Here is a 15,873-nt window from a genome sequence, read left to right as displayed (position 1 = left end):
CCTGAATGATACACTCCATCATCCAAACCCAGACATTTAAGAACCACTCTATCCACCAATCAATCCTAACAATTCAAACCCTAAATATCTCTCGTGGCCAGGCACAGTGGCTCACATCTGTAATTGCAGCACTTTGGGAGGCCACAGAGGGAGGAGTGCTTGAGCTCAGGAGTTCAAGACCAGCCTGGGCAACAAAGGGAGACCCTGTCTCTACAAAAAACAAAAAAATTAGCCAGGCATGGTGGCACATGCCTGTGGTCCCAGCTACTCAGGAGGCTGAGGTAGGAAGATTGTTTGGGCCAGAAGGTTCAGGCTCCAATGAGCCATGATCACACCACTGCACTCCAGCCTGGGTAACAGAGCAGGACTCTGTCTCATAAATAAGTAATTATCTCTTGAATCCACCCCTTCCTATCCACTCTAGATGTTGCTACTCTAATTTATATTATCTTCCCTGGCTTTGTTTTCTTCAATAGTTTCCCCAATGATAACCCTGTATCCATTCTGGCCCTTGTCCAACCCATCTGCTACACAGACAACAAAATAATCTTTCTAAAAGCTAAATAGGCTGGGTGAGGTGGCTCATACCTGTAATCCTAGCACTTTGGGAGGCTGAGGCAGGTGGATCACAAGGTCAGGAGTTTGCAACCAGCCTGGCTAATACAGTGAAACCCTGTCTCCACTAAAAATACAGAAATTAGCCAGGTGTGGTGGCAGGCGCCTGTGGTCCCAGCTACTCAGGAGGCTGAGACAGGAGAATCACTTGAGCCCGGAAGGTGGAGGTTACAGTGAGCCAAGATCGCGCCACTGCACTCCAGCCTGGGTGACAGAGCGAGACTCTGTCTCAAAAACAAACAAAAAAAAGCCCAGATATGCCCAAGTAGCCTAAAGTGTCATCATTTCCGTCAAGCTTTCCTTGATCTCTCCAGATGGAATTGATCATCTTCACAGAATTCGGTGTATTTACTCATTTACATATTTGCCTTCCCAACTAGTCCTCTAATTCCTTGATGGCACAGATGTCTTATACCTTTTTCTATATCTAGCACTTAAACATGGTCTTGAGAGAGTACATGGGTCATGTATTGGACAGATCTCCCAGACAGAAAATCAACAAAGAAACATCGGACTTGGGCCGGGTGCGGTGGCTCATGCCCCCAGCTCTTTGGGAGGCTAAGGCGGGTGGATCATGAGGTCAGGAGTTCAAGACCAGCCTGGCCAAGATGATGAAACTTCATTTCTATTAAAAAATATAAAAATTAGCCAGGCACGGTGGCTCATGCGTGTAATCCCAGCTACTCGGAAGGCTGAGGCAAAAGAAGTGCTTAAACCTGGGAGGCAGACGTTGTGGTGAGACGAGATCATGCCATTGCACTCCAGCCTGGGCGACAAGAGCGAGACACCATCTCAAAAAAGAAAAAAGAAACATCGGACTTAATCTGCACTATAGAACACCTGGACCTAATAGATATTTACAGAAAATTTCATCCAATAACTGCAGAATACATATTTTTATCTTCAGCACGTGGATCGTTCTCAAGCAGAGACCATATGTTAGGTGACAAACAAGCCTTAAAACATTCAAAAAACATGGAAATAATATCAGGCATCTTCTCTGACCACAAGGGAATAAAATTACACATCAATAACAAGAGGAATTTTGGAAACTATATAAACACATGGAAATTAAACAATATACTCCTGAATGGCCAGTAAGGAAATTGAACATTTTATTGAAACAAATAATAATGAAAACCCAACATGCCAAAACCTATGGGATACAGCAAAAGCAGTACTGAGAGGGAAATTTATAGCTATAAGTACCTACATCAAAAAAGAAAAACCTTCAAATAAATAACCTAATGACGAATCTTAAATAACTAGAAAAGCAAGAGTAAACCAAACCCAAAATTAGAAGAAGTAATAGAGATCAGAGAATAAATGAATTTGAAAATTAAAAAAAGGAAAAAAGAAAGAAATGAACTTGAAATGAAAACAATACAAAAGAGCAATGAAACAAATGTCAGTTTCTTTGAAAAGATAAATAAAATTGACAAACCTTTAGCCAAACTAAGAAAAAAGAGAGAAGACTCAAACGAAAACAGAGATGAAAAAGGAGACATTATTACTGATTACCACAGAAATTCAAAGGATCATAAGCGGCTACTATGAGCAACTATATGCCAGCAAATTAGAGTAAGTGGGTCAATAAGTGTTGTTAAATGAATAAATGGTGCAATGGATTTACAAATAATACTATGTTCATAAATTAATGTTGTAAAAACTAAGAGGAAACAATTATTATAGCTTAGAATTATCTGAGAAGACGTCCTGAAAAGCTTTGAACTATTAAACAAGGATAGGAAGAATTTTTTTAAAAACAGCAATAAAATTTTTCAAAATCTTAAGTAAAATCTGCAAAAGGTCAAAACAAATTACTGGCTGTTTCAATGTATATAACTGTTACATCATATAACAAAAATATATTTCTGCAGGAAAAAAATTGAGGTTTACTGATTGACGAATCCATTCAAAAAATATATTAGCTTACTATAGGCCTAGATCAAGTTGAAAATAAGAGGACAGCAAGGAGTTAGGGTACAAATACTTCATAATAGCAAGTTTTGGGGTCAAATCTCATTACAACATAATTACAATAAAAATCTCCACATAATTCATATTTTTATAAATATTCACTCAACCAATACTTGAGCACCTGGATACTGTGTTCCTTGAACAATCAAGGGTACAGATTAAGCCCTCTACTATTATAACATTTTAAAATAATTAAGTCAGTTAAACACTCAGTGGAGTTTATCTAACAAGGTTGCTGAATTTGAGTATAAGCACTGGAGATGAAAGAGCAAGTAAACAGGCAAAACTCGAGCCCTCAGAGATTACATTCTAATGGATGGAAATGAATGATAAACAAGATAAACGTAAAATATATGATATGCTAGATGATGTGTTAAGATGAAAAATAAAGAAAGGGAAAGGAAAATTTGAAGGTTACAAATTTATTTTATTTTATTCAGACAGTGTCTCGGTCTGTCACCCAGGCTGGAGAGCAGTGGCACAATCATGGTTCATGGCGGCCTTGACCACCTAGGCTTAGGTGAACCTCACATCTCAGCCTCCCAAGCTGGGAGTACAGGCGTGTACCACCACGCCTGGCTAGTTTTTTCTATTTTTTGTAGAGATTGAGTTTTACCATGTTATCCATGCTGGTCTCAAACTCCTGGGCTCAAGCAATCTGCCTGCCTCTGCCTCCCAAAGTGCTAGGATTATAGGCCTGAGTCACAGCACTCGGCTGGGGGTCATAATAAGGCAGCCAGAGAAAGTCTCACTGAGTCACATCAAGATCTGGAAGTCAGGGAGTAATCTTGAGAATTCAGAGGAAGGTAGTTAAAAACAGAGGGACAGCAAGAACAAAGCACAGATTAAGGGAGGCAAAGAGTAGCAGATGATGAAGGAGTTTCCAGGGGGGGTCAGATTAGGGTTGGCCAACTGCCACTTATTTCCAGCAAAAATCAATACAGCAAAATTTCAATACATTAAAAGAAACCTGATGCCTCATCTAGAATTTGCTTTTAAAGAATCTAATCTGGCTAGGTGTGGTAGCTCACACCTGTAATCCTAGTACTCTGGGAGGCTGAGCAGGAGGTATTGCTTGATCCCAGGAGTTCGAGACCGGCCTGGACAACATAGGAAGACCCTGTCTCTACAAAATAGTAAAAAATTAGCCGGGCACAGTGGTGTGTCCCTGTGGTCCCAGCTACTTGGGAGGCTGAGATGGGAGGCTTGTTTGAGCCTGTGGTCAAGGCCACAGTGAGCCACAATTGAGCCACTGCACTCCAGCCTGGGCTACAGAGCAAGACCCTGTTGCTAAAAAAAAAAAAGGGGGGCCAAGCACAGTGGCTCATGCCTGTAATCTTAGCACTTTGGGAGGCCAAGGCAGGCGATCACCTGAGGTCAGGAGTTCAAGACCAGCTGACCAACAGGGTGAAACCCTGTCTCTACTGAAAATACAAAATCTAGCTGGGTGTGGTGGCATGCACCTGTAGTGCCAGCAACTCAGGAGGCTGAAACGGGACAATTGCTTGAACCTGAGCAACAGAGGTTGCAATGAGCTGAGATCACACCATTGCACTCCAGCCTAGATGACAAAGAGAGAGACGAAGAGGAAGAAGAAGGAAGAAGGAAGAAGAGGAGGAGGAAGAGGAGGAATCTAATCTGTAACACAAACTTGTTTATATTTTCAAATTTGCTTTATGACAGATTTTAATGAGTTTTCTTAAATAATGAGTATACTAAAAGAAAGCAGTCCCTCCTCACTCCCAAGGAAGCCCCAAATTTCACACAGAAACCACTCTATGATCTACACAATGACAAAATGCATATAATACTATAATGCAACTTACTTCTAACTCCTTTCAAGAGCCTGCTGAAAATATTTCACTAATCCTAAATTTATTTTCCTCTTCTCCAAAAAGCTACAGAAACAAAGATTTTTGCTGCAAGCATCTCACAGGATCTAAATGTTCCAAAGATCAACTGTGATTCTGCTGTCTGCATGCTGAGAGGTCATTGCTTTGGACCTGGTATCATAAAGGCTCCCTTAAAGTTATCTTTAGTTCATCTGCTTGTTGCTGTGACTTTGTTTGGATATGCAGAATCAAAAGTATTACTGTACTCTTTATTGGCTTCACATCAAAATTAAAGCACTGACAGTTGATGATTCGTATGTGCTTTCTGATGAGGTGCTTCTGAGAAGTGGGTGTCCTGTAACCAACATGTGGCAAGATTTTTATATGTTTTTGTACTCTACAAGTGACTGTGGCATCATTTCTCAGGGTAAAAGGGTAGGTTATTTTTAGATCTATGCTAATATTCACCTCTAGAACATGACCAAGGCGAGGATTCATATGTATCTCATGTGCTCTAAGTGAGACGGGTCTTCATGGCAACCTGCAGTTTCATTTATCCATCCAAGGCAGGCCAAATCACTGGCTTCTCCCACTTACCAAGACTACTACTGAAACATTATCAAGTGCTTGAAATCATGCTTCAAAGCTTAAAACGTATTTTTCTTATTTATCCACCAAGATTGATGAGGTCAAGGAAGCACCTAACGTTAGATCATTGCACATCCTATGCCTCATTTTATCTTCAACGGGAAACAGAAGGTGAGCTATGTAATGTGATGCACAGAGCAACTGCAGTAGCCTGAGGACTTAGAAACAAGAGGCCTAAATTATAGCAATCCTGGCAATGGCAGAGTTCTTACTGATATCATGTGTTTGTACTAATCTGCAACTTTAATAAAGCAGACATTTCTTTTTATGACTCCTTTTGAAAAATGTTTTTAATTATATTGGAATCATATTCAATACATAATTTTTCTTAAGCTAAAGGGAATTATTTTTTATAAAGATCAATTGCTACATTTTTTTAAAAAGATTTGTTCAGAGTAAAGAAGTATGAAAGGCAAGCCTTAAAACTTTTTTTTTTCTTTTCTTAAGATCTGGTGTCACCCAAGCTGGAGTTCAATGGCATTATCACAGCTACTGCAGCCTTGACCTCCCCAGGCTCGGGTGATCCTCCCACCTCAGCCTCCAGCTGGGACTACAGGTGCGTATTACCATGCCTGACTTTTTTGTTTTTTGTAGAGATGGGACCAGATGTTGTCCAGGCTGGTCTTGAACCCCTGGTCTCAAGCAATGCTCCCACCTTGGCCTCCTCACACTGGGATTACAGGCATGAGCTACCGCACCCAGCCTAAAACTTTTTGTTTTTAATCATCAGGGTAGAATTAGTACGTATGAGCAAACAATAAAGTGTTCAGATGAAAAACCATGAAGGGTATAGATTAAGCACTGTATTATTAAAACATTTTTAAATGATGAGATCAGTTAAACACTCAATAGTTTATCTAACCAGGTTGTTGAATTTATAAAAACTTTTAAACAGGCTAGGTAATCTTATGAGGTAAAGTTCAGGTTGCAACATTCAAAGAAAAAATGGGATAAGTTCAGATTACTCCAGTGATTCTCAAAGTGTAGTCCACAGACTCATGGGAATCCACATCTTAGTATGTATGCCCTTTTCACCATGCTGACAACTGGAGTGAAAGTGCAATAGCAATGATGGGTAGCACTGCTTGCACCTTAGCACCAATCAAGGCAGCAATACCAAACTATACTGGTAGTCTTATTCTTCACTGCCATGCACTCTCAGTTGTTCTAAAATGTCAGTTTCACTTGATTGATGAAGCAATAAAAATTATTAACTTTGTTAAATCTCAACTCTTGAGAAAGGTCTTTTTACTATTCTGTGTGACAAAATGGAAATATGAAGAAGGCACTTCTACTGCATACTAAAGTGTGACAGTATGCAAACTCACCCCTTTTTCCACATAACTATTGTTACTTCAAAGAAAAGAGGGCATTAAAACAGAACACGAATAGCAGAAGGAGATTCAAAGAAGAGGAGCTAAGTAGGATACAAGGTATGATTCCAATCTTCCAATAATTGATGACACAGTCTAGAAGACAAAGTTTGCTATTATTATTTATATGCCCATCTCTTCAATGATTGTTCTGACAATTTCAATCACTTTGCTATGTTCTAGGAACTATGCTGACCACTAACTATTGAAATCAACCTGAAATAGTAAACTTTTCTGCCAGAAGAATCCAGAGTTCTAAGCCAATGGTTCTAAACTCTTAACAGCAAAACCTCTATTAACTGCAGAATCCCAGTAGGAGCTCACAGGAAAGTGCTCTGATTGAAGCAGCATATAGAAAAGTTCAGATACACACATTCCATAAACTTGCCTTCTATCTCCCATTTACCTATTCTCAATGGTGATTCTGCAGGCCATGTAATTCAATCATATTTTTCCCCAGGTCTCAACTGATTTATTCTGTTCCCTTCTATACACACACATGCATGTACACATGCAGGTACACACACAACACTCCCTCACAGACTGTTCAGGGGTCCCATTATCCTTCCCCTTCATTTCTCTAATTCATATTGAAAGATCTCAATGAGGCCCCTCCACCAAATCACTTGCCTTTTTCTAATGATCTTTCTTTCTTGTCTAAGACAATTACACTGATAGTTCCTCCAAAAATGGTGAAGGTGGACATTTTCTTTTGTTTCTGACTTAAATAAAAATTCTTTCAGTATTTCACCATTAAGCCTGATACGAGTTTTTTATTATATTTATATAATTAAAAACAAGACAGGCAGTGGTTCCTTAACATTATTGTTACTATTATTCAATACCAGCCTACTCTTAATTTATTTTCTGGATTTCTTTTTTTTATTGTGGTAAAATATACGTATTTACCGTTTTAGCTATTTTTAAAAGTGTGCAATTTCATGGCATTAAATGTGTCCACACAGTTGTGCAACCACCACCTCCATCCATCTTCAGAACTTTTTCATCTCCCCAAACTGAAACTCTCTACCTAATAAACAGTGATTCCCCATTTCCCCTTCCCCACAGCTTCTGACAGCCACCATTCTGCTTTGTCTCTACAAACTTCCCAATCATATTATTTTATTGCTAAGATTCTCAAATCCTGAAAGGCTGAGTCATTTTTCCAAGATCACCCAGCTGATTACTGGCAGATAAAAGCCAAAAGCAAGCACTTACTTAGAAGTGAAAGCAGCAATCATCTACAGCCAAATAGCTTCATTTCCTTTTCTGCTTCAATGCCTTGTTAGCCTTGGTCTGGTGGGTATGTGCAAAGGATGGATGGATGGATGGATGGATGGACGGACGGACGAACAGACAGACAGATGTATAAAGATATATACTCATTGTCAGCTAGGCGCAGACAGACAGGCAGACAGCAGATAGATGTATAAAGATATATACTCATTGTCAGCTGGGCCAGTGGCTCATGCCTGTAATCTCAACACTTTGGGAGCCTGAGGCGGGCGGATCACTGGAGGTCAGGAGTTCAAGACCAGCCTGGCCAACGTGGTAAAACCCCATCTCTACTAAAAATACAAAAATCAGCTGGACGTGGTGGTGCATGCCTGTAATCCCAGCTACTCGGGAGGCTAAGGCAGCAGAATCACTTGAACCTGGGAGGTGGAGGTTGCAGTGAGCCGAGATCGTGCCACTGTACTCCAGCCTGGGCTACAGAATGATACTCCATCTAAAAAAAAAAAAGATATATACTCATTGTGTCTTAAGCAATAAATGTAGAAATTCAATCTGGCAACATGGTGAAAATCCGTCTCTACAAAAAAAAAAACAACAAAATTAGCTGGGTGTGGTGGTGGGCACCGATAGTCCCAGCTACTGGGGAGACCGAGGTGGAAAGATGGCTTGAGTCTAGGAGGCGGGGGTTGCAGTGAGCAGTGATTGAGCCACTATGCTCCAGCCTGGGCAACAGTGAGACTCTGTCTTAAAAAAAAAAAAAAAAAAGTAGAAATGTGGGTCATATTCAATATGGTCAATTTCTAACAGGCTGAACAGTGTTGACTATAAATATCTATCCATCTGAAGGCACACTGCAAATGGCATGGCCTACAGCTTGATTCTTGGACTTATCCTATTTAACATTTTTTAAAAAATAATTTAGATAAGGTCTCACTATGTTGCCCACACTGGTCTTGAACTCCTGGGCTCAACTGATCCTCCCAAAGTGCTGGGATTACAGATGTGAGCCACCGCACCTGGTCCTGTTTAACATTTTTATTAATGATTTGGATGTGGCCATTTATGGTACAATGAAATACGTGATGGAGATAAAGAAAATTATGACAGCTGAATCTGCTGGATCAAAGAATCAGTATTCGAAAGATCTAACCAAATTAGAATATTAGAATACTAAACTAAATCATCTCTAACAGACCTAAACTAAAAGAAAATTAATAAATAAAAATAAAATAGGTCAGCACCATTTTGCTGGAGCCTGCAACCGAGTGGGAGTGGAGTGGAGCGGCCATTGTTGCCAACTCTTTCCTCTCTCCCACAGTTCGGTCAGTGGGTCGATTAGGCCGTCAGCCCTTGAGCCAAGACTTGTCTCTTATTTAGTTTTGGGGAGCGCCTCATTGACATAAGTGATGTAGAGAAGAACAACTTCAAGGGCATAATGTTCATGAAGAAATTGAAGAGCTTTTTCCAAGAATGCGGAAGATAAATCAAGATAAAAGAAGGCTAATGTAAAGTATTACAGATCAGAAAGTTAAAATTGAATGGGGGAAAAATTAAACAGAAGATTGGTTGGATAGAAGCACTTGAATTTTTTTAAGGCTATTTTGAATTGTTTGAATTGGGGAAGAATACACCAAGTACAAAAAGCAAAAAACTCAAGAATGAAGAGAAATAGAAAGTAAGAATGAAGTAGAATTAAAAGAATCTGGAAGAATAAATGGATCCTAGATTAAGTAAATGAGTCTCACTCTCAGTCAAAATCTCCAACAGGAACTCCTGCTCATGTAAAATTGGAGAGACGGTCAGGATCTCACAGTCCTTCAAGTGTTTCCAAACACTCTGAATCCCATTCTCCATCAAGATCAAAATCAACGTCGAGGTCAAGGAGGCATTCTCATCGACGTTATACACTCGATCCAGATCCCACTCTCTCTGACAGGAGACGATCTTGAAGTAGATCATATACACCAGAATACTGGCAGTGAAGGAGCCAAAGTTATTCTCCAATGTCTAACCAGAGAAGACATACTGGCAGAAGGGCAAATTCAGATCCCAGCACTTGCCTTGGAGTGTCTGGCCTTAGTTTGTACATAACAGAGAGAGATCTTCGTGAAGTATGTTCTCGATATGGACCTTTGAATGGTGCCAATGTGGTTTAAAATCAACAAACTGGGTGATCTCGAGGATTTGTTTGTATACTTTGAGAGAATAGATGACTCAAAGGAGGCTATGGTAAGGGCAAATAGAACAGAGCTGGATGATAGAAGAAATTCGGGTAGATTATTCTATTACCAAGAGAAGGCACACACTTACACTGGGCATCTACACGGGCAGAACAACTCATAGTGGTGGTGGTGGAGGTGGTGGTAAAGGTGGCAGTGAAGACAGTGGCAGACGTTCAGATTCTCACTATGATAGCGGGTATGATTGTGAATATGACAGACATGAAGACTATGATTATCAGTACAGAAGATAATCACCTTCTCCTTATTATAGTCAATACAGATCACAATCAAGATCTCATTCCTACAGCCCAAGACACTATTGACAATGAAATGGTTGCAATGAAGGACATTTTTTTCTTCTTTATTTTCTTTTTTCTATCTCTTTTTTTTTTTAATTCTGGATTTCCCCAAGCTTCTGATTCTTCCTACTCTTAAAAAAAAAAAAAAAAATTGGTTTATTTAGTATCTACATTATACTCCTAAAGATGTAACTGTTGTCATTTTGAGTAAACATCTTGAGTAGAAGAGGAACCCTAGTGTTATGCTTCGTAAATTTTCTTTTTTTGCTTTTACTAAGAAAAACTCCTAGCTAATCAAGTAAGAAATTATCTTTTTAAAGCTTCTTTTGTGTTAGATATTGTATTAGAGATCCACATTTAGGAAGAACTCCTTTTTAAACTTTCTTTTGAGGAAGACAGTAACACATGAAGTAGTTCAGTCATGTCATGTTTTCTTTTACAGCTCTTTTACAGTCAAGTAGTTAAATGCAGAAAATTTGAAGCTGTAAAAGAAAACACTTGGACATTTCTTTTGAAGAACGGAATTTTTGAGCCCTAAAAATTAAGTCATTTTTTAGAGATGAAAAACTTGTGGATTCCTATAAAACATGTATTTAAAATACATCTGTTAAAACTCTGGCTGGGCGCAGTGGCTCACGCCTGTAATCCCAGCACTTTGGGAGGCTGAGGCAGGCGGATCACGAGGTCAGGAGATCAAGGCCTTTCTGGCTAACACGGTGAAACCCCGACTCTACTAAAAATACAAAAAAATTAGCGACGTGGTGGCAGGCGCCTGTAGTCCCAGTTACTCGGAAGGCTGAGGCAGGAGAATAGCGTGAACCTGGGAGGTGGAGCTTTCAGATGGCGCCACTGCACTCCAGCCTGGGTGACAGAGTGAGACTCTGTCTCAAAAAAAAAAAAAAAGGAAAAAGAAAAACGTCATCAAAATCATCCTAACAATAATACCTAACATTTGCTTATTACATGTGGCAGCCATGGAGGTATGTCGCTGATATCAACCTTTATGAAATAACTTTCCAACCAGCTTCTAGGTGCACAGTTAGCTGACAGCCTCCTACTGCAGTCCCTTCAGGATGCCCAGCTTTCAAGCTGAAGTCACACTCTCCCTGGGCAGCCCCACCCAATGACTGCTCATAACATAAGCACTAAGGCCTGGCCATTTATGTCCAATGCAGGACTCCTTTAATGAACAATTTTTGTTTGAGTCTTCACTGTGTTGTCTGAAACTCTGTCAGACCTGCATCTCACTTTGAGACTCTCCCTGACAATTGTGCCCCCTCTCCCTTTCCTTTCACAGAAGTCCTTTCCTACCTCATGTATCTCTTATATTCCTGTCTCAGCAGCTGCTTCCTGAAGGACTCAAACTGGCACAGCTGGTACCAGAAATTGACTGAGAAAGCAGAAGGTAAGACAAGGCTTAGGAACTAGGTAACTTATTGCCTGACTGACAATGAAGATCTCATCCCAGGTAGTACGTGAGGCATGAGAGGCCCTGACACAAGCTGGTGGCCCAACTGTTAACACACAAGTTGTGACTTGGAAGAATGTTCCCAGAGATGAACACTCAAACTGGTATAAACATTCAGATATTTGGGAAGGGGAACACAAAATATACAAGAACAATAGAGTTGGCTAGCTGTTAGACTGCCCTGGCTCCCTAGAAAGCAGCTAACAAACAACTGAAAACTAAGTGTGAAGGCCAGAGGGCTCTTTAATAGCTCACAAACAGGTCCTTATCACCTACCATGGAAGGCAGTAAAAGATGAAAAACAAACTCTGGATGGCTACAGACCACTGCTTCACGATGACTGAATGCTCAGCCAAGGCAGGCTTGTTATGCCAAGGTCAGGATCCTGGTTTAGAAAACCTAGAGGCCTGGTAGACAGGTTAGGAGATGGTTGCCCCCAAAGATTGTCATTTCCAAATCCTTTGAACTCAGGGGTGAGTTAGCACTCCCTGCTGCGCAGAAGCACACTTCAGAGGTCTGTCACCTGCAAGGCAACACAGGGGGTCCCTAAGGATCTGTCCCTATCTGCGTTCTTGGATGCCATGATAATAGCTAGTGCTAACCCTGCCAAGGACATCTTGGACCTGATAAGGGAGAACGGAGACTATAATTCCCAAAAGAATGGCAAGAATTACCCAGTATAAGTAAACGAGCAGGACTGGCATAAACCACCGTGCTAGATTTTCAAGGTGCTTAATCAAGAAAGCAGGGACATTAGACTAAGGTCAAGTTTACTGGTTGAAAGGGGGGCTGTCTCAGGATATAAGAATTAACACTGTGGCACGGACCTGGGAGACGGTGTAAACTTGCTGTCAGGGTGGCTCCTAGGAGTCTGGAGAAAATAATGGCCCAAACTAATTAAGGGTGAAATGACTGAATTGACATAGCAGAGAGCAGTGGACAGGATTAAAAGGCTCAGGAAAGTGGATATGATAGAGTTGTGTACACCACGGGAGGAGAGAAGACCATTCATCAAAGCCATCAGGAATATACTGATGAGAAAGGCACCAGCATCACTAAGAAGCTCAGTGGTGGCACTCCTCTAAAGGAAAGGCTCATTGATAGCAATAGGGGACAGGTGGTGGCACTTAAACACCAGAAGCTAGTGAACCGTTGCCATTATGATTCATGTCGAAAGACAGCCAGTAAAACTTAACTTTCAGGGAGCTATGGAGATAGTTAAGAGAATATGGTGCAGGCTGGGCACGGTGGCTCATGCCTGTAATCCCAGCACACTCTGGGAGGCTGAGGTGGGTGGATCACCTAAGGTCAGGAGTTCAAGACCAGTCTGGCCAACATAATGAAAACCCCGTCTCTACTGAAAATACAAAAATTAGCCGGGTGTGGTGGTGGGCACCTGTCATCCCAACTATTCGGGAGGCTGAGGCAGGAGAATCACTTGAACCCGGGAGGTGGAGGTTGCAGTGAGCCGAGACCGCACCACTGTACTACCGCCTGGGCAACAGAGTAAGACCCTGTCTCAAAAAAAAAAGAAAAAAAGAAAAAAAAGAGAAAATGGTGCCATAAGGAAAAAAACAGGTAGTCAAAATCATTGCTGCTTAATGTATATAATCAAAACAAGGCAAGAATTGAATAAGCAGGAGGCTGAAGGTGATTGCACCAATAAAAACCTACCATCCCTTTCCCAGTTCCTGAACCTGGGCCAGTTTTCAGATCTAGACTCATATATACATATGTAAAATTATTCCCAAGTCCATCCCCAAAGGAACCTATGGCCATTTACTCAGGCAACTATAAAGTGGAGAAAGGAAAATACCCATCCCCTGGGTGTAATCAAAACCAAAATTGTGTACTGGGGAGAGATAAAGGCAACGATTAGTGTCACCTTTAAGGATCTCAAAGATTCAAGGGCAGTAGTCCCTAAATATATCCATTTAATTCAAAAGTCTGGCCCCTACAGGAACCAGCTGGATCTACCACAAACTCAAACAAGTAGCAACCATGAACACATTGCCATGCTAGATGCAGTATGTTTGTTACAGCAGATAAATATAGCTTTGGGTACATGGCATGCAGCCATTTGTATGGCAAATAAGTTCCTTTCTATCCTAATCAGAAAAGAGGATCAGAAACCGTTCACTTTCATGTGGAACAAACAATAAAATGCATTCATGGTTTTGCTTCGAGGCTGTTAACTTCACTCTATCATAATACAGTCTGCAGAGATCTGGACTCAAAACAGCACATAGATCCATTACGTCAGTGATATATGTTGATCTTGTAAGATGAGCAAGAGCTGGCTAGCATAGTGAAGGGCTTGGTGAGGGACATGTGTTCCAAAGAGGGTAAAGAAAAACTCTACAAATATTCAGGGATCTACCATTTCAGTGAAGTTTTAAGAGTCCAGTGGTCGCAATCATGCCAACACATCCCCTCCAAAGCAAAAGACAAATTGCTGCATCTTGCATCCCTGACTACAAAAAAGGAAACACAATGTCTGGTAGGCTCCTTCAGATTCTAGAAGTAACACATTCTATACACAGGAATACCGCTGTGGCCCATATACTGGTTGACATGAAAGGCTGCCAGTTTTGAATAGGGGCAACAACTCTGCAGCAAGTCCAGGCTGTAGTGCAAGCAATACATATGCTGTTGGAGGTACCAATGGTGGGAAAAGATGCAATGTAGAGTTTATAGCAAGGAAGAGAATCAAAATGCAGGCCCCTAGAGTTCTGCAGGAAAGCCATGCTATTAGAAAAACAGGTCCTGGTGTGCAACTGTGTCCTGTTAAGAGAGAGAATGCTTCATCACTGGGCACCATGTGTCCAGACTTTCCATAATGAGCTGCATTCACTAGACTTGCCAGGTCATAAAGCCACGTGAGCACAGCAGCAATCCATTATAAGATAGGAATGGCATATCAAGGATCAAAATGAAACAAAACCAAAGGGCACAACGAGACTGCTATAAGCGGGCAGCCAAGACTTCCCTGGCACCCACCACACAAGCACCCCTTCTTCAGTTCACATCTATAGCTGTTTGGTGTATCCTACATGACCCACTTAAGGAGGAGAAAAAAGCCAAAGTTTTGCTTATAAGTAGGTCAGCTCCGTATGTGAATGCAAACTGAAAAAAACAAGTTCATTATAGCCACACTTAGGTGTGACCTTGACAATGAAAAGGGAAAATCTTCTTAACAGATAGAACTTTGAGGGGTGCACCTGGTTATGAATTTTATGCAGAAAGAAAAGTGGCCTGGGGTGAGAATATATAGACTTACGGGCAATGGCAAATAGACTGGCCAACTGGTTAGAGGCCTTTAAGGAGAAGGACAAGGGCAAGAGGTATGGGTGAAGGCAAATGAATGAACATATGGGAGTGGATGAAAAGTATGAAAATCTTTGTTTCATGTGTTAACGCCCACCAGAAAGTATCCAATACAGAAGAGCCAATGAACAGCCAAGGAGACAAAATGACTCAACTAGCTAACATCAGTCACCCAGAGGTGGCAAGATGGGGACATAAATGGAGAGGTCACCATGGCAGAAATAGAGATGGAAGCAGAGGAGACATGGACTCCCATTTACCAAGGCCAACTCTGAACATCCAACCTATGAGCAACAAAGACCAACACCAACCCTCCATATAGCATTATGCCTCAGGCAGACCAACAGACTATTAAGTGGCAAGCTGACTACACTGCGCCTCTTCCATCTTGGATGGGCCAATGATTGATCTTCACAGGATTAGACACTTATTCCAGGTATAGGTTTGCCTTTCCTGTCCACAGAGACCTAGCCAGTACCACTAAACATGGACTTACACAGTGCTTAATCAACAGACATGGAACCCAGCCAAGCGAATCACTTCACAGTGAAAGATTTGCGGCAGTAGGCCCATAACCATGAGCTCCAGTAGTTATATCCATAACAGCTCCATACAAAAGGACCCAGTCTTACAGAGTATTGGAATGGCCTGCTGAAGGTACAGCTAATGTATTAGCTCAGAGACAAAAATGGTGTGCTACCCTCTTGTATGCAGTACATGCACTGATTTAGAGCTAGGTTCCCAGTAAGAAGAATACATCAGTCTGAGAACCAAGAACTGGAAAGAGAAACAGCCCCTACTTGCCATCATTCCCAATGATCTACTTTGTGCTTCCTATCTCTGCAATGTGGGGGCTCTATGGCGTTAGAAGTC

The 15,873-nt window shown here is 41.1% G+C and overlaps 1 protein-coding gene and 1 pseudogene across 3 annotated transcripts in view; one reads left to right on the top strand and one right to left on the bottom strand.

Moving 5' to 3' along the window:
* Positions 1–15,873, bottom strand: part of ZFYVE9 (zinc finger FYVE-type containing 9) — a 200,964-nt gene that overhangs the window by 172,826 nt on the left and 12,265 nt on the right. The gene's annotated exons all lie outside the window — the stretch shown is intronic.
* On the top strand, positions 4,668–10,229 carry LOC116274220 (annotated as a pseudogene).

Source organism: Papio anubis, chromosome 1, assembly GCF_008728515.1.
Source record: "Papio anubis isolate 15944 chromosome 1, Panubis1.0, whole genome shotgun sequence".
NCBI classification, from domain to species: Eukaryota; Metazoa; Chordata; class Mammalia; order Primates; family Cercopithecidae; genus Papio; species Papio anubis.
The sequence above is the reverse complement of the archived record's forward strand: the minus strand, read 5'-3'. Positions and strand labels throughout refer to the sequence as shown.